The following is a 27380-nucleotide window of genomic DNA, read 5'->3' on the forward strand; positions in this document are numbered from 1 at the left end:
ATTGAAGAACCAAGAAATAAGTCTTGGGCCATCCTCAGAGTTAAATCTTGTAGGGTTTTTTTTTTTTTAAATAAAGTAGATCCTATTGACATGGAAAAACGTCTAAATGCATTAAAATACAATAAAAATGAAGGTGAGGGGCTAACATATATAGTATGATCCCATTTATGTTTTTAAAAATATATGGATATAGGTAAGCATTAAAATAAAGAAAAATATGTCAAACTGTTAATTCATCTGTTAGAGAGATTTAGAATTATAAAATATCTTATTCTTTCTATTCTAATGCTTTAATTTTTATAACTAAGATACATTAGATTTTTTTAAAAAAAGAAATGTCAAGAAAGCCAAGTATTTGTCACAATATTGCCTTGGTTTTGCATATAAATAGCTGGGCTTTACTGTATTTGCTAATCTCCTGCATTGTGATACTTGCAAAACCCAGTAGAGACTGTCATTACTAGTAAAAATGGAAAAAGTCAGCCTTTTTATCAGAATTTCTCCCATTATCTATACCATCAGCTACCACCGACTGTCCCCTGAAGCCGTATCACATCCTGTCATCTGCCACATCTGCTTGCAGTGAAACCACTAACCACAAGTGTAAACAGCCAGCCTTAACCCGAGTTGTGTCAAGTGTGGGTATGAGAGTCGGGCCTTGGACCTGCTGATACCAGGACACGTGTCACTGAATGTCCACTAGGGAGTCTCTCTGAAACAGGACACCAGCAGCGGAAAAGACCAGGCACAGACAACCCAGCCCTCCAACAATGGGCCATGCTGCTGTAGGCATGCCAGGCGCAGTGCCAGGAAATGCAAGTACAACAAGGCCAGCTGGCCAGAATTCAACACTAGGGCCAGCAATCCACATATTAATTTGAGGTTCCAGAGCCAAAAGTCACCCAGTGGTAGCCACAAAACCAACAGCCCAGTAGAGAGGATGCCTTGCCTTTCCTCTGTCTTTCTTCGGGCTTCTGTCTAGAGCCAGAGCTGTGCCCACCAGGGGAAAGTGGTGTGAGTTCTTAGTTCAGAATCAGGTCCTCCAAGCCCATGGCAGGTGGGAACATGAAGTGGGGCCTGGAGCAGAGGTTTCAGAGAGAAGTGGTACTGGATCAGTTCCTCTTATCGGTTCCTAGCACTCTTGCAAGGGGGACTGTGCAGCTGGGCTCAGGCCGAAAAGGCATGTGGCCACAACCCACCCCTGGATGTAGAGAGAGAACTGAGATAGAGAACATGTGAGTGCTGCCTGACCCAGCCTTCTCTGTGTCCATGGGAACCTGACTTCCAGAAGAAGAGTGGGGAGGTACACTTAGCCAGCAACTACCATTCTTATCTCAATCTTGAAACTCCTGCCATCTCTCAGGCCTCTGCTTCTTAGTTGAGAAGAGTGTCCAAGCACTGTCACATCCCTGTTGGTTTTTTCCAGATGTCAAGCTGCCATTGCCGACCTTGCTTGTTATGTCCTGTTCAGGCAAGCTGGCCCAGAGGTAGAAGCCTATTGACCTGGGGTAGTGAATCTTAATTGCCATAAAGGTCAAACTACTGAAATCCCAATGGATTAAGACAGCAATTTCTTGTTCACATAAAGTCTCATATGGGTTGGGATGCCTTTCTCTATCTTGTAGCTTTGACCTAAGTTCCACTTGGTCTCCAAGGTCCCTGCTTGAGTGCACATAAAGAATAGAAGAGGAAGACCAATCTGAACTCACTGGCCTGAAGAACACATGCACTCCACTTCTGATCACAGTGCAATGACAGGATGCTCACATGATTTCGACTTAAATGCAAAGGAAGCCAGGAAGCGTTAGAGGTGCTTATGGAATAATCACTGTGACACACTCATAATACTGGATCTGTTTCAAGAACTTTTCAAATAGAAGAGCAGAGTGCTAGAAAGAGCCTTGAGTGGTAACCCAGGCTCAGGGCTCCAGAGTCACTTCTGTCCCTGACTAGCTGGGGAAACTCTGCTCCTTCCTACTTCCGTGTCCTCATCTGTAGAAGACAAGGGGTTGCATGACCCACAGGGTTCTTTCTGGGCCCAAAAGACACAATTCTATGAGCTTGTGACTTGTGAAGACAGAATACAGATGATATCTCAACATTTCACCAAGGACTCCACAGCCTAATGGAGAAAGCAGTGGTGGCTTCTGCCCTTCTTCTAGTGCCTACTCCTTGCAGTATCACTTCGTGGATATCAATTCTCAGGAGCTCAACCTTCGCTGAGCTCATGCTCTTAGAAGATCATCAGAAAACCATAGGAAATCTCAATTCTGCTAAGTAACAGCAGCAACAAATCACTCCTCGTATGGAAACAGATGTGGGTGCAGAGGGAACCTCCTAATTTCTTCGCCCTTACACACATGCATACATCCTCTCTCAATGAACAAACACAGAGGATCTGCTATTGTCAAGACACTCTCTCTTTAAAGAGAATTTTGATTTTTAGGCACTAACACGGGGTTGTACTACCAGACTTTTAAGGTCTCTCCCAACTTTAACAGTAATACCTCTCTTGAGAGTCAGTAGAAGGCACTGAAGAGCCCGGCCTATGGAGCCAGCGGCCCAAGCTTGAATTGCAGCTCCAGCACTGTCGAGTCTTGGGTTCCTGGGGAAGCAGACTCTGAGCTGATGTTTACAGGGTAGGAGGTTTACTAGGGAGTGCTCCTGGGATCAACTGCTATGGAAAGAAAAGGAGAGAAGCAGAACTGGGCAGAGGGAGAAGTCTCTGCAAAGGCCTGAGCCAACACTTGAGGGACTCTGAAGCTGAGGTGGACCATCGGAATTATCTTGAGATGGAATAAGGGGCTGAGCCTTTGTACCCCTGTGTCAATCAATCACTGACATGGGCTGCCCTGGGAAATGAGCATGGCCCTCAGCCTGGTGGCTCTCTTCAGCCAAGGCCAGTGCCAAAGACAGCTGGCTGTGTTGGCTGTCAGCCACACTCCCACCAGCTGGAGGTATGAATCCTTCATTCTGGAAATAGGCAGATCTGAGAAGCTCTTCATAACATCCATAAAGTTTACTAGTTACATGAACTTGAACAAGTTACTTGGCCTCTTTCTTTAAATTTGACCAATGAGAAAACTGTGTAGCAGTTTGTACTTTACAGAATGTGACAATTAAATGAGTTAAAACATGTAAAATATTGAATACTTACTAAATGCTTGGCACTATCCTAAATGTTAGCTTTTGTTTTTTGAGACAAGGTCTCACTCTGTCACCCAGACTTGAGTACAGTGGTGTGATCACTGCTCACTGCAGCCTCGACCTCCTGGGCTCAAGCGATCCTCCTACCTCTTAGCCTCCCAAGTAGCTGGGACTACCAATGTGTGCCACCACACCCAGCTGATTTTTGTATTTCTTGAAGAGACAGGGTTTTGCCATGTTTCCCAGGCTGGTCTCGAACTCCTGGATTTAAGTGATTCATCTGCTTCAGCCTCCTAAAGTGCTAGGATTACAGGTGTGAGCCACTGCATCTGGCCCCCTAAGTGTTAGTTATTATGTGCCTCTCATAAGTTCCACAACAACAGGAATGTTTACATTTGGAAATTAATTGGGACTACAGAGTCTTATGGGAGACCAGAAAAGGGGGAGTTGCCCCTCAGATACTTATCCAGGGTCCAGCCTGTTGTTGACTTCTCAGAGGCCCAGATTCTCAGCTAAAATATTTATCCAAAGGGCTTGGCATCAGCTTACATTCATGCCTAGTGTTATAACCATAAAAAGCTCTAAGAAGAAATAGTTGTAATCTTACCTCCAATGTCCTCTTTTTAATGCTCCTGAATGTGATCGACTCTGATATCTTTCCAGTGAAATGAGGAATATGTTCTAGCTCTTCTAAGGAAAGGCATGTAAGAGCCCCATCTCCTAAAATTAGCCCCCAAATCCTCTGTATCCTTCAAGGCACTGGAGAATGTGTGTCAGATCTACTGGGAGACTCCCCAACCACTCTACCTGGAGGGTTGGAAGTACTTTGCTCAAGGAGGGACACATTCCAAGTGTAGACCTACCTGGCAAAGACCCAGTGGGCATCTGTACTTGGTATGGGTCATTTGCCTGGAAGAAAATTATGACTCATACAGAAAGTCTAAGGCCAGAGAATATGAGGCCTGTAGGAAACAGAAGGCAAAGGCTATGTTGGGAGGAGTATTCTAATCTGCCTTCTTGAAGTGAGACTGATGACTGGAAAGTCAATGGCAGGGTTCCTTCTGAAAGCTCGGAGCACATCCCCTGCGTCTTCCTCATGGCTCTGTGAAATATTCTCCCCATCTCCTCTTTAGAGCAGGCAGGGTAAACACTTGTCTCTAACCTCACTTGCTCTTCGAAGTCTAGGGTTCCAGTCCTGCTCTGGACTTGTCTTATCGCTGCCTGAATCTGACACTATGTTGTCACTCTAAAAAGTCACCCAGATTTTCTACTTCATAACCTATTTTGCCATCAGGGCAACTCAGATGGAAATATATTCTATGTGGAAACCTCAAATTACATATTTTTTCTTCTAACCTATAAACCTTGTCTTTTATTCTGCTCTGGCTCAACCACCATCTCCCCCTCCCCTTGTCCAAACCATTTCTCCCTCACCCTCTCCTTGATTGGTTGGCAATATTGGTTCCAGTAGAAGCAGAATAAGTTTTAGTAGAAGCAGAACAGTTGTTTTCAATTACATTCCAAAGCATCGAAGATTTCTGAAAGCAGCTTCCTAGATTTCAATTGACCGTGGCAATAACAGCAGAGAGAAGAAAACTCTTTCCAGGAAGAAAGCAAACCTCACTTACTCAGAAAGCAACACGAGGCTTCTTTTTCCATTGCATACACGCACAAAAATTATTGGGGGCTTTCCTGTGCTCATTAGAAGGAACCGCTCAGCAAAGCCCTCTGTTTAAAGTAGGGCCACCGGGGGTCAGGATGGTGGGGACTCAAGATAGACTTCTGGCTTCCAGAGCTGGGAGGAAACCCGAGAAAAGCAGGAGAGAAGGTCCAGGGCTTTCTGCGTTGTAGAGCGTGTGGAATGTAGGCCAAAATGAGTCCCTTGCAGTTTGCAAAACTCTAAGCTTTTCCTTTCATCTGTAACAAAAAGAACCTTGAAGCAGCCTAGACCAGGAGAAAATGAGAAGGCAGCAGTGTGGTGAGGAAGGAGCATGACGATTCCAGTCAGGAAAGCGGGCTTCTAGGCTGACTTGGCACACATCACCTGTCTGTCCTGTACTGGACGCCTTCCATGTGCACCTCCAGATCCACTGTCCACCCTGCTGTCTGCCCTGGGAAGCTGCTCTCTGTGGGCTGAATCAAGAGCAACTTAGCCCTATGGCTTCTGGTTGGGTTCAGTCAATAAAAGCCATAGGCAGAAGATCAGAAAAAGACCTGACAGTGACATGGGAGTACCTGTTCCCCAGCTCCCTCCCTCTTTCCAGCACTCTAGCAAGGCTTGCTACGTCTATCTGCTGAAGGCCACAGCTCCCAGCAGCCACACCCTCCAAGTTCCCGGAGCCAACCCTTCCTTTTATCCTTTCTGAAGGAGACGTAGTAACAGCTTCCTGCTGTTGCTAGCCCTAGTATTCAGGACAGTGGTTTTGCAGGGATTATAATAGGCATTGTAGTGAAAAAGTCGGTGGAAATAAAAATAGAGTGTGCAGTTTAGAAAGCAGTGTTCTACCAGTAGTGGATTCTTAGTTCTGATAACGGTACCATGGTTCCACAAGATGTTAACATCAGAGGAAGCTGGGTGAGGGCACATGGGGATTCTCTGTACCATCTTTGCAACTTTTTTGTAAATCTGAAATTATCTGATGGCTATGGTCTTGGTGCCTACAGATCCAGGAACTATTATCAAATGTTTACTGCAGAACTGGTCTGACAAAGACTGTGGCTACCACTGGGTGCAGATATTACAGGCTTCACCACCAACAACAACATTGGGCACATTCTCTGTCATTGTTGCCTCTGGAAATTAGATGTAGCTTCTGCTACTGTCACCTGGCACCAGAATAGATTGGGGACAGCCCCTGCTTCTTTCCATTGCTGGCTTCTGATTTAGGCAACATATTTGTACATGAGCTGCAGGGAGGCTGGAATGGAAGTATCTGGCATTTCAGTTTCTATTCCTGGATGCTGGTTCCCCCTCATAAAGAGGACATTTCTCAGACATAGGAAGGTAGTTCTGATGCTCAGTGGCCAAAAAGGGCAAATATCCATTATGATGGTTGAGGGCACATCTAACTGAAGTGGTCAGACAAGGCCCTTTGGAGGAAGTAAAATGTAGATAGGGTATTAGTTTAGAGAAATCAAATTTTGAAATGAAAGTCAACAGCATCCGGCACTCAGCCCTGTAGGAGAGGTAAGATTTTAGTAAACAGAAATGTATCATTCTCATGTAAAGATTAAGCTGAACAAGCAGGACAGAGGGTAAGCAGAAAATTTTTGCCTCCCAATGCCCCTTTCAGTTGGCTCTGCAGGATCAAGCCTACTGTATAAGACAGGGATAGAGGAAGTCCTCAAGAATTTCCTGATCCAATACACACAGTTCTAGAGTCACTTCGAGTCATAAATTACAACTTCAGATTAGCATTAAAATGTCCAGCCTCATGGAATAGTCAAAATTTCAAGTTTGCATTTAGGTTGAGGCTTTCCCCACTCTTATAATTTGGGCCTGTCAAGGGAGGAAAGACTCTCTCTTCCCTCCTATTTGATCTCTCTCTTTTGGCTCATCATAGTTTCAACCCCTTCAGGGTTCAAGCTCAGTAAAGATGAGTAGGTCAGGGGAGCAGAAGATTCTACTCGACTGTTGCTTCCATAAGGTTTAGAATTTTGGATCTCTGTGTTTGCAGATGTTGAAAGCTGACTTTCTTGTGAGCTCTAACATAGTTCCTCTGAGATTTTGGAGATCTCTCCTCAAAAATTCCCCTGGCAGAGAAAATGCAACTGTTTTCTGGCTGGTTGCTTTCTTTGTGCTCATCCCCTAGAAATCTGGCAGTTTCCTAACTTCTCTTTGCTTAGGTCTTAGGTCTCTATCCCCCTCTAGACCACCCTCTTCAATGGGATCTAAGATGATTTCACGCTGGCTTATACTCTGGATTCTGGATTTCTGGTATAAATAAAACATTCACATATTTTCTCATTGGCCTGACAGACCCCAGAAGATCAGGCCTCCAGCCCTGAACACTTATTCATTATGTCACTGTCAAGCAACTAGTCATTCTATCCCTTCCCCTTAGATAATTCTGTGTTCCTCAGATGCAGGGAACATACACTAAGGTCTCCATAGAGGCCCCTTGAAACCTCTTTTCCTAAGCTTAAGTTAACACTCAAGCACTCCTATCTCTTCCATTGAGGGCAGAGGTCAGGTAACACTCAGGCAAAAGAGCAGTTCTCTCTAAATTTTTCTTCACCAGCTTCTAATTCCTGAGTCTCTTCCATCCAAAATGTGAATGAGGGGTTAAAGAGTCATCTAACGTGTTTTCTGTCATTTCTTTTAGAAATATTACATTGTACTGAAGGCCTTGGCTTTGAATTGTGATATCTATTGTCTTGCTATTTCAGTAGACTCTTCCATGTTAGCAATGCTCACAAGTTCCATCCTCAAAGAAAACAAAGCTTGCATGATCCTTCCTGGCTCTCCCAACTTCCTAGAACAACCTAACCTTGACTCTCATCTGGGATGGGCTGTGGTAGGGGCAGCAGCTGACACAGCCAAATAGCACAGAACAGCATATAGGCAACTCCTCCATCATAGTTCTGGTAGATTCTTCTGCCCCAGAGACCTACTCAAATGCCAGCTACTATTCTAAATGTGATCTGTGCACTAAACCAAGACAAAATATCTCAGCTTTCTCTTTATAGACTCAAACATTTTAAATGCCCCAATCCATTCTACTTCTGTTTCACAACAACTTCCCTGGATAAAAAAATCTTTGATGTCTATTCAGCACACCTTCTTCTGTTTGAGTTCATGTCCCTAAAGTCAGAGGTTTACAGCAAGAGTGATAAAATCGTGGGTGGAAAACTCACAAAAAAATACTAGCAAACCAAAATACAGCAATATATGCAAAGGATTATACACCATGATCAAGTGGGATTGGTGGGTTTAACATTTAAAAATCAATGACTGTAACATGCTATGCCAACAGAATAAAGAACAAAAAACACATGATCATCTCAATAGATGCAGAAAAAGCATTTGACAAAACACAACACCCCTTATGATTAAAAAAAACACACACTCAACAAACTAGGAATGAAAGAGAATTTCTTCAATCTGATAAAAGGCACCTATAAAAAAATTCACAGCTAGTAATATACTTAATAGAAAGAGAAAGAAGTTTCTCCTAAGATGAAGAACAAGACACAAAAACCCACTCTCACCACTTCTATTCAACATCATACTGCAGGTTCTAGCAAGGGTAATTGGGCAAGAAGGTAAATAAAAGGCACCCAGCTAGAAAGGAAGAAATGAAAGTATCTTTATTTGCAGAGGACATGACCTTGTATATACAAAATTCTGAGGAATCCACTAAGAAACAATTAAAACTAATAAAAGATTTAAACCAAGTAGCAGGTTACAAGATTGATATACAGGTTGGGAATCCGTTATTCAAAATGCTTGGGATCAGAATTGTTCAGGATTGCAAATTTGTTTGGACTTTGGAATATTGGCATATACATGCCAGTTGAGCATCCCTAATCTCAAAATTCAAAGTGCTACAATGAGGATTTCCTTTGAGCATGATCTTTGAGCATCACGTTGGCACTCAAAAAGTTTTGAATTTTGGAGCATTTTGCATTAGGGACGTTCAATATGTAAAAAAATTAGCTGTATTTCTGCACAGATATAAACAACCCAAAATTAAATTAAGAAAACATTCCATTTATAATAGCATCGAAAAGAATAAATTACTTAGGAATAAATTTAACCAAGGAAATGCAGGTCTTATACATTGAAAATGACAATACATTATTGAAAGAAATTAAAGACCTAAATAAATGAAAAGACATTTCATATTTATGGATGAAAAAACTTAATACTGTTAAGATTAAATAGTCTCACCAGGCGCGGTGGCTCACGCCTGTAATCCCAGCACTTTGGGAGGCTGAGGCGGGTGGGTCACAAGTTCAAGAGATGGACACCATCCTGGCCAACATGGTGAAAGCCCGTCTCCATTAAAAAAAAAAAAAAAAAAAATTCAATAATCTCCAAATTTACTACAATGCCAATGCAATCTCAGAAAAAAAATCTCAGTTGCCTTCTTTGCAGAAATTGACAAGCTGATTCTAAAGTTCGTATGGAAACAGAAGAAATCCAGAATAGCTCAAAGAATCTTGAAAATGAACAGAACAAAGTTGGATAGCTCATACTTCATGATTTCAAAACTTATAGTAATCAAGATCGGTTGCTACTGGCATAAAGAGAAACATATAGATCAATGGAATAGAATTGGGAGTGTACAAACAATCCCTCACATTCATGATCAATTCCTTTTTGAAAGATCACAAATACAATTAAATGGGAAAAGAATGGTTTTTCTAACACGTGATGCTGAGGCAACTACATATCTATATGCAATACAATGAAGTTGCATCACTACTTCACGCTGTATACACTATACATAAAAATTAACTTAAAATGGGTCAAGCATCTCATTTTAAGAGCTAAAATTACAAAACTCTCAGAAGAAAGCATGAACACAAATCTTGATGACTTTGAATAGGAAATGGCTTCTTAGATATAACATTAAAAGTACAAGAAACAAAAAAGGTAAATTGGATACTAAAAAAATTAAAAAACTTTTCTTCTTCAAAGAACACCATCAAGAAAGTGAGAAGACAACCCACAGAATGGAAGAAAATTTTTGTATAATATATATCTGATAAAGGTTAGTATACAATATATAAAGAATGCCTACAAATCAATAAAAAAAGGCAAATAACCCAATTTTTAAATGGCCAAATTATATGAATAGACAGTTTTCCAAAGAAGACATGCAAATAGCCAGTAAGAACATGAGAAGATGTTAAACACTGTTAGCTAGCAGGGAAATGCAAAGCCACAGTAAGATACCACTTCACACCCACTAGGATGGCTAAAATAAAAAACTGGTACAGTGAGGATGTGGAGAAATTGGAGCCCTCATACACTGCTGGTGGAAATGGAAAATATGGTAGTCACTTTGGAAAACAGTCTGGAAGTTGCTCAAATGATTAAACATAGTGTTATCATATGAACCATCAATTTCATTTCTGGGTGTAAGAGAAAGGAAAATACATACCCACACAAAAACATGCACATGAATATTCACATAGAATTATTCATAATAGCCAAAAAGCGGAAACAAATCTAATGTTCATTAATTGATGAATGAATAAATAAAATGTGGTATACCCATGCAACAAAATATTACTCAGCCATAAACAAAAACCGTTACATGCTGACACAGAGAGATCCAAGATGGCTGATCACTAGCAGCTCGGGATTGTAGCTCCCAGAGAAAACGCACAGAACGAGAGGATGCCACACTTTCAGACGAATTTTTGTTACCCATGGACCAGAAGATTCCCAGCGGAGGAGCCCCATGAGTTGCCAGGGCAACACTTGTGGCTGGCGTCGTGGTTTTGCCAGCACCCCGGCGCAGCGGTTCTTGGTGCAGAGTAAATGGGACTGATCGATGTTTGGAGCTCCGGGAAGGCAGAGTCGCCCGTTTACCTGATTGAAGAAGGGATTCAAGAGGGAAGCCAGACTGGAGATTCCCAGGCAGAAAAGCACCACGAATCTTGATGCCACTGTTTTGGCCGGTGTAGTGGGTTGCTCAGATTTCAGCGCTGGGAATCAACAAGTTGGACGTCCACTCAGAGACCTAATTTGAAAGTAGGTAATTACAAAAACGACGGGTGGATGAACTCACAATGAAGGGAAGAAACTAGTGTAAAAAGGCTGAGAATACCCAAGATCAGAATGCCTCTCCTTCTACAGGTAATCACAGTTGCCCATCAACAAAAGAACAAGGCCTGATGGAGAACGAGTGAGCCTAAATCCATTAACAGATTTAGGCTTTAGAAAATGGATAATAAGGAACTTTAGTGAGTTAAAAGAACATGTTCTAGCCCAATGTAAAGAAACTAAGAACCTTGAAAAAAGGTTTGAAGAAATCCTAACGAGAATAGACAATTTAGAGAGGAATATAAGTGAATTAATGGAACTGAAGAATACAATACGAGAACTCCGTGAAGTATGCACAGGTTTTAACAGTTGAATTGATCAAGCAGAACAAAGGATATCAGAGGTCGAAGACCAACTTAATGAAATGAAACGAGAAGACAAGATTAGAGAAGAAAGAGTAAAAAGGAATGAGCAAAGTCTCCAAGAAATATGGGACTATGTGAAAAGACCTAATTTACGATCGATAGGTATACCTGAATGTCATGAAGAGAATGAATCCAAGTTGGAAAATATTCTTCAGGATATTATTCAGGAAAACTTTCCTAATCTAGTAAGGCAGGACAATACTCAACTCCAGCTAATCCAGAGAACACCACAAAGCTTTTCTCAAGTAGAGCAACTCCAAGACACATAATCACTAGATTCATTAGGGTTGAAATAAAGGAGAAAATTCTAAGGGCAGCTAGAGAGAAAGGTCACATTACCCATAAAGGGAAGCCTATCAGACTCACAGCAGACCTCTCACCAGAAACCCTACAAACTAGAAGAGAGTGGGGGTCAATATTCAATAACCTCAAAGAAAAGAATTTTCAACCCAAAATCTCATATCCCGCCAAACTAAGCTTTATAAGCAAAGGAAAAAGAAAATTTTTCACAAACAAGCAAGCACTCAGCGATTTCATCACCACCAGGCCTGCTTTACAAGAGCTTCTGAAAGAAGCACTACAAACAGAAAGGAACAACCAGTATCAGTCATCCCAAAAACTTAACAAAACGTAAGGAGTATCTCTATAATGAAGAATCTACATCAACTAATGGGCAAAATAGCCAGCTAGCATTAAATGACAATATTGAACTCACAAATATTAATATTAATTCTAAATTTAAATGGATTAAATGCCCCAGTGAAAGACACAGACAGGTAAATCGAATAAAAAGTCAAAACCCATCGGTACGCTGTATCCAGATCTATTTCACAAGCAACAACATACAAAGACTCAAAACAAAGGGATGGAGGAAGATTCCCCAATTAAATGGAGAGTAAAAAAAAAAAGAAAAAAAAAAACAGGAGTTGTAACTTTCGTCTCTCACAAAATAGACTTTAATAGTAACAAAGACTAAAAGAAACAAAGAAGGACATTACATAATGGTAAAAGGATCAATGCAACAACAGGAGTTAATGATTATAAATATATATGAACCCAATACAGGAGCACCCAGATACATAAGACAAGTTCTTAATGACTTATAAAGAGAACTGGACTCCCACACAATAATAGTGGGAGATTTTGACACCACATTGTTAATATTTGACAGATCAATGACAGAAAATTAATAGGGACATCTATGATTTGAACTTAGACCTGGAATAAGTAAACTTAGTGAATGTTTATTGAATTCTCCACCCCAGGTCCACAGAGCATACATTTTTCTCAATATCACATTACACCTATTTTGAAAGTGACCACATACAATGGAAAATTGGAAGTAAATCACTCTTCAGCATTTGCATAGCATTTCACAGACTTAAATGAAATATCGGTTGGCTGTTTGTTTGTTACTTTCTTCCCTTATTCCTTCCTGTCTCCGTTGTTAAGCACAATTATTGGCATAAAAGAGGTTTTTAATACCTATTTTTAGATTGCATTCCAGCCTGGGCAATAGAGCAAGAATCCTGTTCTCTCTCCCCCTTTCTCTTTCTTTCTTAAAAAAAAAAACAAAAAACTGTTACATGCTATAACATAGATGAACGTTGAAAATATTATGCTATCTGAAAAAGGTGATCACAAAGGACTATGTATTGTACGATTCTATATACAGTCACGAGTTATTTAAGGATAGTGCTACATTTTGAGAAATGCACTGTTAGGCCATTTCAGTGTTGTACAAACATTACAGAGTGTTCTTACTCAAACCTAGATGGCATAGCCTACTACATATCCAGGTTATATTGTATAGTCTATTGCTCCTAGGCTACAAACCTGTCCAGAATATTACTGTACTGAATACTGTAGGCAATTGTAACACATGGTAGGTATTTGTGCAATAAAAATTTTTCAGCTTCATTATAATCTCATGCGACCACCACTATATATGTGGTCTGTTATTGACTGAAATGTGGTTACTCAGTGCATGAGTGTATATGAAATATCCAGAATAGGCAAAGTTACAGAAACAAAGTAGGTAAGTAGCTGCTTAGAGGTGGAGGAACTGGGAGTAAATGGTAAGTGACTGCTATGGGTACAAGAATTCTTTGGGGGTAAAAAAAAATGTTCTAAAATTGACTGTGGTAATGATTGTATAACTCTGAAAATATTGAAAACTATTGAATTGAATACTTTGGGTGGATTTTATGGTATATAAATATCTCAATAGAGCTATTATTTTAAAGAACAGAGCAAATGTCTTTGCAGAAGCATGAATCATGTTGAAATGAAAAGAAGCCTTTCTAAAATCTTACAAAATACAATAAATCTTGGTCTTGCTAAAAGTTGGGATAAAAGGGTTATTGTTTCTGGGGCCCAACATGACCAGCAGAGAAACTGCACTGAAGAGTAAGTAGGTGTTCAGCTAGAAGACAGTTCAGTGAATGCCTGTCCCTCAGCATGATTCCAAGAGAATCATGTTGGGCCAGAGTCTCTTGTGGGTACAAGTGCCCCTGGCTCCCAACTGCAGGCAGAAAGCAGTGTCTTCACAGACCTTAGCTGCAGCAGGCAACAGGCCCGGTTGAAAGGGGCTCCTGGAGGCAAGTGACCCAGACATAACTGTGTACCTAAGGGTCATGCAAGAGTCAATAGGCAATGGATCCCTGGCCCCAGAGTCTGTAATCCTAGAGGTCACCATCAGGGAGAATGTCAACTATTGTCTTAGTGTGGGTTTCCTCAAAAGCAAAGACTCATCTGTGGGTGGGAACAGGAGTGAGGGACAGGGATGATAAACAGGGAAAGAAAAGAGTCCACACACCAACGTATTATGCTCAATCTTCAGGATGTTCTGAGAAGCCTTAGAGAATAAATTTCAGAACTGTTCACGGGAGATGAAAGGAGGAAGCATTTATCCATAGGCTCCACTTTTCCACTGGACCAGAGCAATTCCAGGGAGAATTAACTCTCCCTACTTTGGGGTGGTGTAAGCCCAAGTTCCCACAGTCATACAGTGGAGAGAGAGGAGCCCTGGGGTGGGTAGCACAGGGCATGCTCACAGCTGCAAACATGCTTGAAACTTGTAGCCACAGCTATGGTTAGAGTCAGATGCAAAGTGGAGAGAACTCTAAACTGTGCTGAAGAGGTGTCTGATGCAAGTATCAAGTAAATTCTATGAGGACTCAGAAACATCTGCATAATTTGTGGGGCCCAGTGAAAAATGAAAATGTGGGGCCTCTTGTTCAAAAATTATTCTAATTTCAAGATGGTGACACAGAGCATTCAACCAAACCCAAAGCCCTTCTGAGAATGGGCCCTGTGTGGCAGCACAGGTTGTACACCCATGGAACTGCTATTGTCTGGACTCTTAAGCAGCAAATTTACCTCTCACTCCCTCTCCCACTCTTTCCCCACCACACATGCACACATGTACCAGGGATACCTGACCACACCTTCTAAAGAACACCACCATTGAGGAGGCTGAGTTCCCCTCTGCCCCAGCTTCTGCCTTTGCTCTGATTAAAGCACCCATAAGCATGGCCTCCAGAGGTGAATTCCTGACCCTGCTGGTGTATCCTGAGATTTTCCAAGGCCAAAGTCAAATCTGGACAAAGGAGAGAATTTTTCATAAAAATCTGTTCTTCCCACCATTGAGTTCTTTGTTCTAAGATTCTGTCCTTACTTTAAAGATGGAATTATAGTGATAGTTGGATACTCTTAATTTTTCTAAGGATTTTTTTTTAAGTGACAGTCCTTTGTTAATTCTGAAATTAAAAAGTAATTACCAATTGATGAAAGCCTGAGAACAATCAGGTTGGGAGGAGAGAAGAGCAGGTAAGGATTTCCCATGCAGAGCCTGGTTGTACAGATTTGATCCCTGCTTGAACAGGAAGGGAATGGGGCTGGGTATTTAATCAGTGGTTCAGCCCCCTCTACAAGGTAGAGAACTCTCAATCTGTCTCAGCTTGAGTCTGTCTCTTGCAAGTGTTCCTGACATACTCTTTCCTACATCCATTTTCTTACTAAATCCCTATGTGAGGACCAAGGAAAAGGCCCTGCATGCTAGGTAGAGTTAGAGCATTTGGGAAGTTCCCTTCCTGAACATACCTCATCTATCCTAATCATTCACCTGAAATTCCACTACCAGTAATACACTACTTTGGGTAGAACGTGAGCCTCTGGTTTATTCAGAGATGTCATAGATTAGTTCTTTAATAGCACATCAAAAGCCTAGGTAAGAAAATTCTTTTATAGTAGTTAGTGTAGTGCCTGAGGCATTGAAAATACTGTACAATTATTATTATTCTATTACTGTCAGGCGATTCTATCACTAAATCCTAACAAAACCCGAAGAGGTATGTACTAATATCATTATCTCCATATTTTTGGCTGATGAAACTAAAGTTCAGAGAAATTGAATAAGTCACACTGCTAGGAAATAGAGGGCCAGGATCCAAAACAGACCCAGAGTTGATTATTTAACCACTCTACCGTGTCACCACACCTGGGACACACCAAGGGAGTGCAAGGCTGGGCTGAGAAACATGGAGGGCAGGGGGCACGCCACTGTGGGCCATTGTGCTCCAACTCTTGCTGCCCCGCTGGATGGGCAGGACTCACCTATGAGTACTCGAAGTGAAAACATAAAGCCCTGTCCTAAGCTCTGCCTGTCTTTATCCTCTTTCTCCCATACCCTCATCTGTCCTGGCACTTCTTGTGTGACTGTAGAAGAACCTACTAGAAGAAGCAAACCAAAAAGATCCTTGCAGGATAGCATCTTGCATCTTCAGACCAGGGGGAGGATCTAGCTTTTCACATATATGAGGCGCCAAATAAATGTCTGTGGGTCTTTATGAGAAGGCAGCCTCATCTGGGTCTCTATGAAACAGCCAGCTGTGTTTTCGAGTATCGTAAGCAAAAGATCCATCATCCAGCATGCCAAACAGTGGGCTCCCAGCCAACTCATCCTCACGCCTCTCCTCGCACAGGGCTGAACCTCATTATTAACTATGATATCTCTGAAAGATACAGGAGTGGATAGCTCAGTCCCATCCAAAATTCAGGATCCATCACCTGATATGTATCATCACCTTCCATCTACCCTCCAAATGTGTCCACTTCAGCTCCAGAAATCTGAAGAACCAGAGGGTACAGCCAGCTTCTGTGTCACCCTCGCCTCCCCTAATTAATGCAGGACTATAAGGAAATGTACCCAGATGTTTGAGAAGGAACAGCTAAAGGTTGGAATCTGCCAAGACCTCTTAATATGAAAAAATGTTTGCAGGAGATCAAAAAAAATAAATAAATAAGAGAATCTCCACTCCCAGACTAGCCCAGATAGAGTATACCTTCTCTTAAGGAAAAACCTGCCAATCTTCTGGTATTAACCTCTGCTATACACTTATTAATTCACCAGTCATTTGCTAAGAAACAGTGACTCCATTATGATAAACAGTCAAAACTATTTCGTTATGCCTCTGCATATGGGAGAAGCCATTTCAGGCTGATTTTTCAATTTCTAAAACTTCAATTTTCAATGTTAAATGAAGTTTCGTCAAAAATATTTCTTTCACACTTTGAGCCAGCATCAAATGGTAAGCATTATTTCCTTATAATTGAACCCATCTGTTAATCAGTAGAATATTCCAGAGTCTCTAGAAGAAAACTTTCCAAGCTCTCTGTTAATTATTTGATTAACCACTGAGGTTTGACATCTGGATCTCACACTGATATTCTGGCTCCAGCAGGCACACTCACAAACAATAAAATGAATTATTATTTTTAAGTATCTGTATCTCCTTCCAATATGGATGCCTAACATATGTTTGTGGACCATGAGAAGGCAGCCTCATTTTATGTGTGGAATTGCAAAATTAACAGGAAAATGAAAAGGGGAAGTCAGACTGTTTTGTTTCACCAGGCAGGTAATCCTAGCTCCAGAGATCTTGTGGCTGCAGCAAGGAAGAGGCCCACATACTCACTGAGCCAAGTATGTCTGGCTTTTTCACAAAGAGCAGGCATTCTCCCTGCCCAGCTGATGGGGAACAAAACCTACTTACTGGATTCAGAGATGCTCCTCAGCCTCCCCTGCATGTGCAGACTCAGGCACACTGCTATCGGACTCCTTTTAAATGCCCAGATTAAAACAGGCCTAAGAACAATTCTGAGTTGCATGATGACCAAGCCAAGCTTGGGTTAAGCCTCTCATTCCTCCTCCTTTTAAACAAAAACACTTGAAAGGGACTATACAATTCAGAAGTCCAGACGCACTGGAAAAAAGCACTTTTGGAAGAAGAGTAGAGAAATGTTCTTCAGCCACAGTTGTCCATGGCATTAGGTCCAAGTATCTAAGGCATGGTAATCATCTCTAGGCCCAAACATGCTATGATTTCATTTATTCTGTAGATTGTGAAGTGCGTTTTCCCAAAGAGCAGTTAAAATTGAGTTGGGAGGGAAGTGCGACTCAGATGAACAGAAAAAAAGATGGGGTGAGAACAAAACCTTTTCCATATGAAACCTATTAGAGGCATTAGACTTTTGGGAACACTTTGACCCCATCTTTACCTTTGTGAATATTCTTTCTCATTTTTCATCTCCTGATATGTTCCACCTGTTAACACAAGGCAAATATTTTCCTTAGACAAGTAATATGAAGAAATGAGTCTGCTGTCAAGTTTTGCATGGTTTTAAATACATCCTCTTTTTTAAATGTTAATGTATACCACTAGTCAATTAGAGCTCCAAATATGCTGTGGGATTCTCACTCCACCATGAAGTTTTTAGAATATACTTTTTGCCTAGACTTGGTAATCAGTTTATCCTTTATTGGGTATACGGGAAAACTCTTCATTGTGACTTAAACAGGGTTTCTCAATCTCTGCACTGTTGGCATTTTCTACCTTTGTTGTGAGGGCTGTTCCATGCATTTTTGTATGTTTGACAGCCTCCTTGGCTTCTACCCACTAGATGCAAGAAGTATCCTTCCCCCATCAGCTCTGAAAACCACAAATGTCCCTCACCATTGCCAAATGTACTCTAGGGGGGCACGTCTCCCCTCGCACACACCTCCATCACGACCCTCCCCACCCCTATTGAGAAACACTGGCCTCTGGCTTCAAGAAAAATCATTAAAACATGAAAAGGAGATATGAGACACTGATTTGAAAGATCAAAATCTTTGGTTCCCAAGTATTTCAATATTTGGATAATATTTTAATAGAACCTATTCATTGTCTATCTAATTGCTATCCCCCATCCTTTCCTAATTACATGGTGGGCTGAGCCATTGGTCTCTGAATTGGTAGACTCCTCCCTCGGCCCCAGGAGAGACTGTCAGTTATGAGGACCCCATTTGCCTTTGCCAGTGGTTGGTCAAGGGATAGAAGTCATGTCGCCCATTTCTAGACAATGAGATAAACAAAATATTTAGGGAGAAACTCCTCTTATAAGATTAAAAATAACAATAATAATAGAAGAGTCTCTTTTAAAAAACCATTTTTCCATCCTCTCTCTCTCCTCCACTACTATTTCTGTTTGTTTCTCAGCAAACATCTTACAATTGCAATAAATTAAATAAAAGAATGAAATGTTAACAGCTTAAGGAAGGTAGAGCAGAAGGAACTGAAGAGCTCGGTCCTTGCTGCCATTCTTGAACTACTGAACCATCTTATAATGCCCACCCCCAGCATGCTCGTTACTTGAAATAATTCAACACATCTCTTGCCTGCATCAATGATTGGCAAACTATGGTATGTGGACCAAATCCAAGAACTAAGAATTACTTTTTACATTTTTAAAATGTTGTTAAAAAGAAACAAAGAAGACTGTATGACAGAATATATATACATATACATATATGTATATATATATGGCCTACAAAGCCTAAAATATTTACTACGTGACTCTTTACAGAAAAAGCTTGCCAATCTCCAACCTAAACCACTGATAGTGGATGTCTTGCAGGTTTGCAGCCCAAAGCATTCCCAATACAAATACTAATATCTTCATTTTACAATTACAGAAACTAAGCTTCAGTTGGCCAATTGCAGGCTCAATTAGACAATTCAAATATGAATTTGTTATTATTACATTACTATTTTTTTTTTGAGACAGAGTCTTGTAAATCACAGCTCACTTCAACCCAAACTTCCCAGGCTCAAGCAATCTACCTACCTCAGCCTCCGGAGTAGCTAGGACTACAGGCACATGCCGCCATGCCTGGCTAATTTTGTTTGTTTATTTGTAGATATAGGGTTTTACCATGTTGCCCAGACTAGTCTTAAACTCCTGGGCAAAAGCAATCTGCTTGCCTTGGCCTCCCAAAGTGCTGGGATTATAGGCATAAGCCACAGAGCCTGGACTATTATTTTAACTCCTTGTAAAGTTAAGCCAAATTGAGGTATCACACAAACATTCAACAAACTTTTCTGTCCCATAGGGTTTCAAATAATATTTCTATTCTAGGCTCAATTTTATAAATTAGAATAGACAAAGCCTCTTAATGAAACAATGTATTAAGTGGATGGATACTTTCAAAACGGCCAGACTGTCCCAACACTACCTAGAGCACTGAGGCATTTCCTGCATTAAGAAATCAAACCTAGAGACTCCAAGGAGGAAAAGACATTACAGAAAAACATTACAGAAACATACTCAATGATGTGATAAATTACCTCTTGTACATGCTGAAATGGTTCTTGCACTGCCTGCTCACTCACTCAGAGGGAATTCTCAATGAAAAGTATTCAAAGTTTTCCTCCTTAAACTTTATGCCCCAAGTTAATACTGGCATTCTCAGTGGGGCTAACACGTTCTGTACCACCTTAGTAAAGGGTTTATATATTGAACAACTGATCCACGGAGCTAGGATTGAACACTGAATCACTAGCAGGGCCTGGCTTTTCTCAGTTGATGGAACTGACATTTATTTGCCTTTATATCCCAATGCCTACCCCAGCGATTGGCACACGGTAGGTGGTCAATAAGAAATGGGAGCCCTCAATCCACACCCAGTGCTGGTTGTGCTTCAGCGTTGGGTTGGTTTGTTGGCAGAGTTTGACCATGTTGGGGTCCAGGTTCACCCCTGTCTTCCAAGGAGCACATTTGTCCACTGGTTTGGCCACTGGAGAAGACATTTGTTCACACTGTGGGGCCCTGAAAAGACAGATTGGGGGCTGCTGGAGATTTGCAGAAGAGGTGTCACTGTGAGAGTGGAACCGTTATGCTCCTTTCTGGCCTATGACAGGATTGTGTATTCCGAGTTGGTCTGGGGCTTGATAAGGGGTTTTGCCTTTTCTACCTTTCGGCTCAGCAGCCAGACACACAAGGCCACTGCAGCCACTATCAGCAGGAAGACCATGGCAGCCAAGGGTATGACATCCATCAGAGGGCAACTGCTCTATCTGGGCTGTGTGCATGCCCTAGGGCTGACTTTAGTGGTGGCTGGCTGCCAAATGACCTTGGTGGGAGAGACTCTGCCACCCTCTTCACCAGTGTGCTGTCCCCAGGGGTGTGTTTTCTGCCATCTGGTCTGGGTCAGTTTCCCTAAAGTTTCTGCCCATGCCACAAGTCCTGAGGAAACCACAGGCCTTTCCTGAGAGAGAACTGAGGTCACAAGGTTGTCTTCAGTGACAAATAAAGGAACATCTGCTGTAAATGCTTGCAAAAGTGAGGGGTCAGGTGGCACTATGGTGAAGGGGAGATAAACTATCGCTGGCTGTACGTGATCTGCCCTGAGCAGGAAAGTGAAGGAGTGGTTCGGCATACCCGTGCTGGTGAGACTAACGTGTTGTCTTCCTCCTTGACAGAAGCTCCTGTTAAAACATAAAGAACAAATTGGCATTTCATTAGAACTTTTAGATGACAGTTATAAAGCTCTTTTTATCTAAAATTTATTTCAGTGAATTATTTGTAACACTTTGGTTGCTCAAGTACTTGAATTAGCATTGCTACCTAAGGCATATTAAATACATTTTAAATACACACACTCACACACAATTAAGTCAACCTTTCAGGCAACTGAGGTTTAAAATCTTTATATTCATTTATGAAATGTTAATTTCCTAACTTATCTACTACTGCACTTTCTCTTGCCATGGAAACATACAACTTTCAATACCTGTTTCCTTTTAAGAACTTACCCTATTTGTCATTTTCATTTTCTATCAATGGTTTTCAGTCATGGGTACAGTGAAGTCCCCACTTGGAGGTGCAAATAAAATTCTTTAAAGCTAAGTTGCCATCCTTCCCCCAGTACAACTATGGAAGCTTATGAGATAAAATAGGAGAGACCTGGAGAAAGAGGACATGTAAAGAAATAATTGTTTATAACTGTTTAAGCTTTATTTCGAAGACTGATATCATAGCATTGACAACTAAAAAGGGAAAAATTTATTTGCAAACTCTCCCTACTTTAATAATTATAGATGAGGCACTGCACATATCTTGGCAGCATTACCTGTATTTGCAAACAGACGACACTGCTGACCAGGCTCACTGACATCATATGAAATAGTAATACAGAACTCCTCGGGGCCCAGGGCTGCTGGTGGGGAGGAGGCCATGAATGTAAAGGAGTCCTCCACAGTGCAGACCTGACCAGACAGTAAGAGAAATGCAGATTCCCATTGGTCATGACTGACAGGTGAGCATTGGTGATGGGGATGGTTGTCTGGCCTCATGGGAGAAGTAGGTCGGTAAGGTTCACAAAGCTGATGGAGATGGGAATGGCGTCCAGGTGGAAGAGCTTATATAGCATTGTATACCTCTGGTTTCAGGGGTGTTACAATGATTGACATATATCCTAACTGAAAGAGATATATGTCCTCTGAGAGTTCATTCTACTCATACTCAAATTATTGTACATACCCATCTAAATGCAGGAACATTAAAAATGTAGTAACTTATTTTTCCAACCTAAAGGATTCTATTACAAAAATGATCTATTCACCAGAGAAAGAAAAGTACATTGATTTTGAGACAACTAATGTCTAAAGTATTTTTATAATATTACAGAAAGTTTATAAGAAACCTCTACTTAACTTTTCAGTAGCTTCAACAATGATCAACTCAGAACTAGTCTTGTTGCATATATACTCCTACCTACTTTTCTGCCCCATAGATTATTTTGAATCAAATCATAGACATCATATAATTTCATCTAGCTATGAAATGTCTGAATGTTGATCCCCTCCAAAACTCATGTTGAAACTTAGTCCCCAGTGTGGCAGTATTGAGAGGTGGGGCCTTTAAGAGGTGATTGGGTTATGAAGGTTCTGCTCTCATAAATGGATTCACCCATTCATAGATTAATGGGTTAATGGATTAATGGGTTATCATGGGAGTGGGACTGGTGACTTCACCAGAAGAGGAAGAAAGACCTGAGCTAGCACACACTCAGCTCCCGCATCATGTGATGCCCTGTACTACCTTGGAACTTTGCAGAGTCCCCACCAGCAAGAAGGCCCTCACCAGAGGTGGTCCCTCAACATTAACCCTCTTAGCCTCCACAGCTGTAATAAATAAATTCCTTTTCTTTATAAATTATCCAGTTTCAGATATTCTGTTATAAGCAATAGCAAACGGACTAAGACACATCTGTAAATGCTTTGGTAAGTACTGGTTAAAGATGACTCTTAAAAACATGACCATGATACTATCATCACATCAAAATATTATAAACAATTACTTAGTATTATCAAATACCCACATGTTCAAATGTCTCTGGTAATCTAGTACATGTCTTTTTTTTCACCAGTTGCTCTGTTGAGTCAGGGTCCTAAGTCCACGTCACATTAGTTTGATGCTTCTCATAGGTGTTTTTTCATCTATGGGTTCCCCTTCTCTGATTTTTTTTTCTTGGAATGTGTTTGTTGAAGAAATTGGGCTGTCTTGAGAGTTTCTCACATTCTGGATTTTACTGACGGCATCCCTGGGATGTTGTTTCTCATTTCCTCTCTTCTCTCTATTTCCTGTGTACTGGTAGTAAAATCTAGAGACTTAATGGGAATCAGGTTCAACTTTTGGATACGAATATTTTACAGGCTGTATTTTATATTTTCTCTTGCATCTCATTGCAAAGCAAACTATTAGGTTGCCCCTCTTTTGGATATGTTAAGATTGACAGGCAGATTCAAGTGTTGGCAGGTTGGTCTTTCTATTTTAAGGTTCGTTGTTAGCCCACCACCTAACAGATTCAAAGAGTCATTGCTACCATTGCCTAAATCCATTACTGTTGCAGTGGCAAAACACTGATGCTCTTTTATCATTTCTTATTTATTATCTGGAAGTCTGTTATAAGAAAGAACTTTCTTTCATCTGCTATTTGGTTACAGTGAGGTATAGGAAAGACAGGATCAATGCTTGATTCTTTCCCATTATGTACCAATTTTTAGAAAAGCGAGTTGGTCCCTTGGCTTCAACATCCAAATATGACCACTGGATTGGTTTTGTTTGTTTTGGAATCATCATAAATGCATGAATTTTAACATATGATATGTTTCATTCCATTGCAATTATTGTTATAATTGATGTTCAAATTATCCCCTCTTGCCTAAAGTATTTTTCAGGATGTAATCTAAGTCCCTAATACCTGTTAGCTATAAATGTCCCTTCTAACTCAACGGATGGGGATAGGTTGTATCCAGAATTTTGTTGTCCAGACCCCATGTGGATAGTCCAGTGATTAGAAGTTTCAAACTTTCAAGGGAAGGCTACAGATAAAACATTCAGTCCTTAGTTCCTACGAGTCACATCTTTTTAAATAGTTTTTTAAATATTCAGCCCTTAGTTCCTATGGGCCTACTAGCTATTATAAAAGTCAGAGTTTACAGGTGTGTTTTGCCAAGGTATTCTATGTCCAGTTCAAACATGCCTAGGATAAACTATCATGCAGTTTACATAGCAGTTGAGTCCACTTCATCAATCAACATCTAGAAATGTTGTAGTAACTAACAGAAGTTTGGGTCTCTGAATATATGTTGTTCTAGCTCAGTGCTGATACAGAGGCTATATCTTAAACTCGAGTTCTAGAAAGGCTTTTGGTCTGGTGAGTTTCCATGGATGATAAGCTCCCTGTCCCAAAGTAGCCCAAAACTGTTGGTGAGGAGTTTTTTGTTTCTTAGCCCGTTCAAAGATGAAGCAAGGAAATGCTGTCTTTTGAGGATTTTAAATGGGGAGAAGAAAGAAAAATATTATCTCTAAACATTTCCTTATAGAAAAGCAAGGTTACTCAGAAGAAATTGGTGTTTCTCCAAAGAGAGCAATTTCTGGTACTAACGAGTGACTCAGTTCCCCAGCACTTACTGGGAAAGAAAGTCTGCTTTATTTGATAGCCCTACCATTTCAATTCCCAGCTTAAGATTTATGATTAGTCATAAATGCATTTCTCCTCCCAGAAACAGGAGATTGTGCCAAGAATTTCAGACCAGAGGAGATACTTTTTATTCTGCTTGAGAGGGGCATAATATTATAAGGCAAAAGAGATCCAGTTTCCTAAGATGAAAAGTAACATAGTCTATTAACCAGAGGGAAAGATTTTCTTGGAAGCTGGTCAATTTTGTCCATGGGTCCATGGGCATAAGTGAAAATCAGCTTCTCTGAAAAATATATCAGAAGTTGTTAGAATAATCTAAGGATCTTCTGATGTCTGCAGTGCAGAGACTGATTGTCCCAGGAAAGGAATGGTGCTCAGAGACAATTGAGATGAAGGTTGGAAAGCTTCTGAGGAAAGAGATTGGAGAAGAGTCCTAAACATAGCTTTGTATTTCAGGAGCCTTGTGGAGGAGAGGTCTGTCATAGGTTCTATTTTCGAAAAGGCATTTCAAGAGTATGGAAATTAAGTGTGAATAACTAATTGCCTAATTTTATCCTGGAGAGTGAGAGAACTTAATTAGATGCATCTTGAGTATCTGGACTTTAAGACTGGATAGGGGGTTACTGAAAGTGCTGAGCTAGAAATAAAATGGAGTAAGGGTGTCTGTGGAATGTCCACTTGCCAGCCATGCCCTGAAAGAGGTTTGCAGGTGAGTAGACGCGTTAATGTTCAGAAGAGAGCTTTTGCTTCTGCCAGGAAAGGCAGAAATGAGACCAAGATTTCAGGAGAAAACATGTGGGGTAAACTGAGGAGGGAAGGATCTAAGAGAGGATTAGGAATTTTGTCACCTAAAATAGAAAATGGCCTTAGGAACAATTTCCAACAGCTCTGCACGTTTCCATGGTATTAAATATGGACAGATAAGCCACTTAGCTGAATACCTGAGCTCTGCGGTTAGGACAGGAGAGAGGAGAGGTTTTTATTTCTTATGACTGTAGTTTAGCCCAGATATTTTCTCTTTTACAGATTAAGTCTTTCTGGAATGTTAGAAAACCAATGGTGTCAAATTTCTGCTAATAAACATAGTAAGAAAAACAAAATGACAAAAAAAATCACCATTTGGCAACCTCTGCAGCAATAAACATTTCAGGCAAGAATCCTAAAACTAGTGGGTGAAAATGTGATGAGAAACAGGCCATTTAAATATTTCCAAAGTGTCTCCTCACATATTTATTAATTACAAAGGGGAGAACAGCACCTTCAAGCGGATAAACCTGAAAGCAACACCTGACCAAGTGACAGAGGTAAACATCCTCAGTCCCGGGCAAAGTGAACCTCAGGGCCTCTGATGGGAAGCTCTGAGAACCCAGCAATTATCACAGTATTCCTGCCCTAAATGCACAACCTAAATAGATGTGATCATAAGGATACAGGATAAAACACCAGATAAGACCAGACAGGGATATTCTGCAGAGAACTATCCTGTACCTGGCAAGAAAATGGCAAGGTCATGAAAGGCAACGTGACTGAAAAATGATTCCAGATTGAAGAAAACTAAATATCAGAGGCATTCAAACCAGAGCAACTCCATCTTGAATAGGGGCTGGGTAAAATAAGGCTGAGACCTACTGGGCTGCATTCCCAGGAGGTCAGACATTCTTAGTCACAGGATGAGATAAGAGGTCAGCACAAGATACAGGTCACAAAGACCTTGCTGATGAAACAGGATGCAGTACAGAACCTGGCCAAAACCCACCAAAATCAAGATGGCAAAGAAGGGGACCTCTGGTTGACCTCATGCTCTTTATACGCTAATTATAATGCATTAGCATGCTAAAAGACACTCCCACCAGCACCATGACAGTTTAGAAATGTCCGAAGTTACTGTATATAGTCTAAAAAAGGGAGGGCCCCTCAGTTCTGGGAAATCTCCACCCCTTTTCCAGACAACTCATGAATAATCCATCTCTTATTTAGCATATGATCAAGAAATAACTCTATGTATATTCAGTTGAGCAGCCGTTGCTGCTGCTCCGCCTATGGAGTAGCTATTCTTTCATTCCTTTACTTTCCTAATAAACTTGCTTTCACTTCACTCTATGAACTCGCCTCAAATTCTTTCTCGCTCAAGGTCCAAGAACCCTCTCTTGGGGTCTGGATTGGGATCCCTTTCGATAACATAAAGACATGGGACAATTAAATGCTATGTTTTAGCTGTGGACTTTTACTTTTGCTAAAAAAAAAATTTACTGAAACAACTTGTAAAATTTTAATAAGGTCTATAAAGTATATAATAGTATTGTAGCAATGTGAATTTCATGGGCTTGAAAGTTATACTGTGATTCTATAAGAGAATCGCCTTCTTTTTAGGAAAAACACACTGAAATATTTAGAGGTAAATTATTTTTAGGATCATGTCAGCAACTGGCTCTCAAAGTCTCCAAAACGTGTTTGTGTGTGTAAAAAGAAAAGCGATATAGCAAATGTGATTAAATGCTAACATTTGGGGAATATGGATGAATACTATATGGGAATTCTCTGTACTCTATTACAATTATTCAGTAAGTCTGAAGTTATTTCAAAATAAAAAGTTAAAACATGATAATTTAAAAAGTAAACTCCAAGGTGTTTTACTACATCAACTTCAAGAAAGGACAAGTAATCCCACTTTTCTGATGATTCAGAGTATGCAAAATTGGGGAGGGAGACCCACATACAAATGCCTTGGACACTTGAAAATCAGTAAGTAACTTAAAGATCAAGATATAGGGTCTAGTTG

General features: G+C 40.7%; 1 pseudogene; it reads right to left on the minus strand.

The window, feature by feature from the left end:
• Window positions 1-2826: 2826 nt before the first annotated feature.
• LOC135274838 (uncharacterized) lies at window positions 2827-21052 on the minus strand (annotated as a pseudogene).
• Between the last annotated feature and the right edge of the window lie 6328 nt (window positions 21053-27380).

The sequence above is a fragment of the Aotus nancymaae genome, unplaced genomic scaffold, assembly GCF_030222135.1.
Source record: "Aotus nancymaae isolate 86718 unplaced genomic scaffold, 86718_ANA_hifiasm-v0.15.2.pri h1tg000014l, whole genome shotgun sequence".
In the NCBI taxonomy this organism is placed as follows: Eukaryota; Metazoa; Chordata; class Mammalia; order Primates; family Aotidae; genus Aotus; species Aotus nancymaae.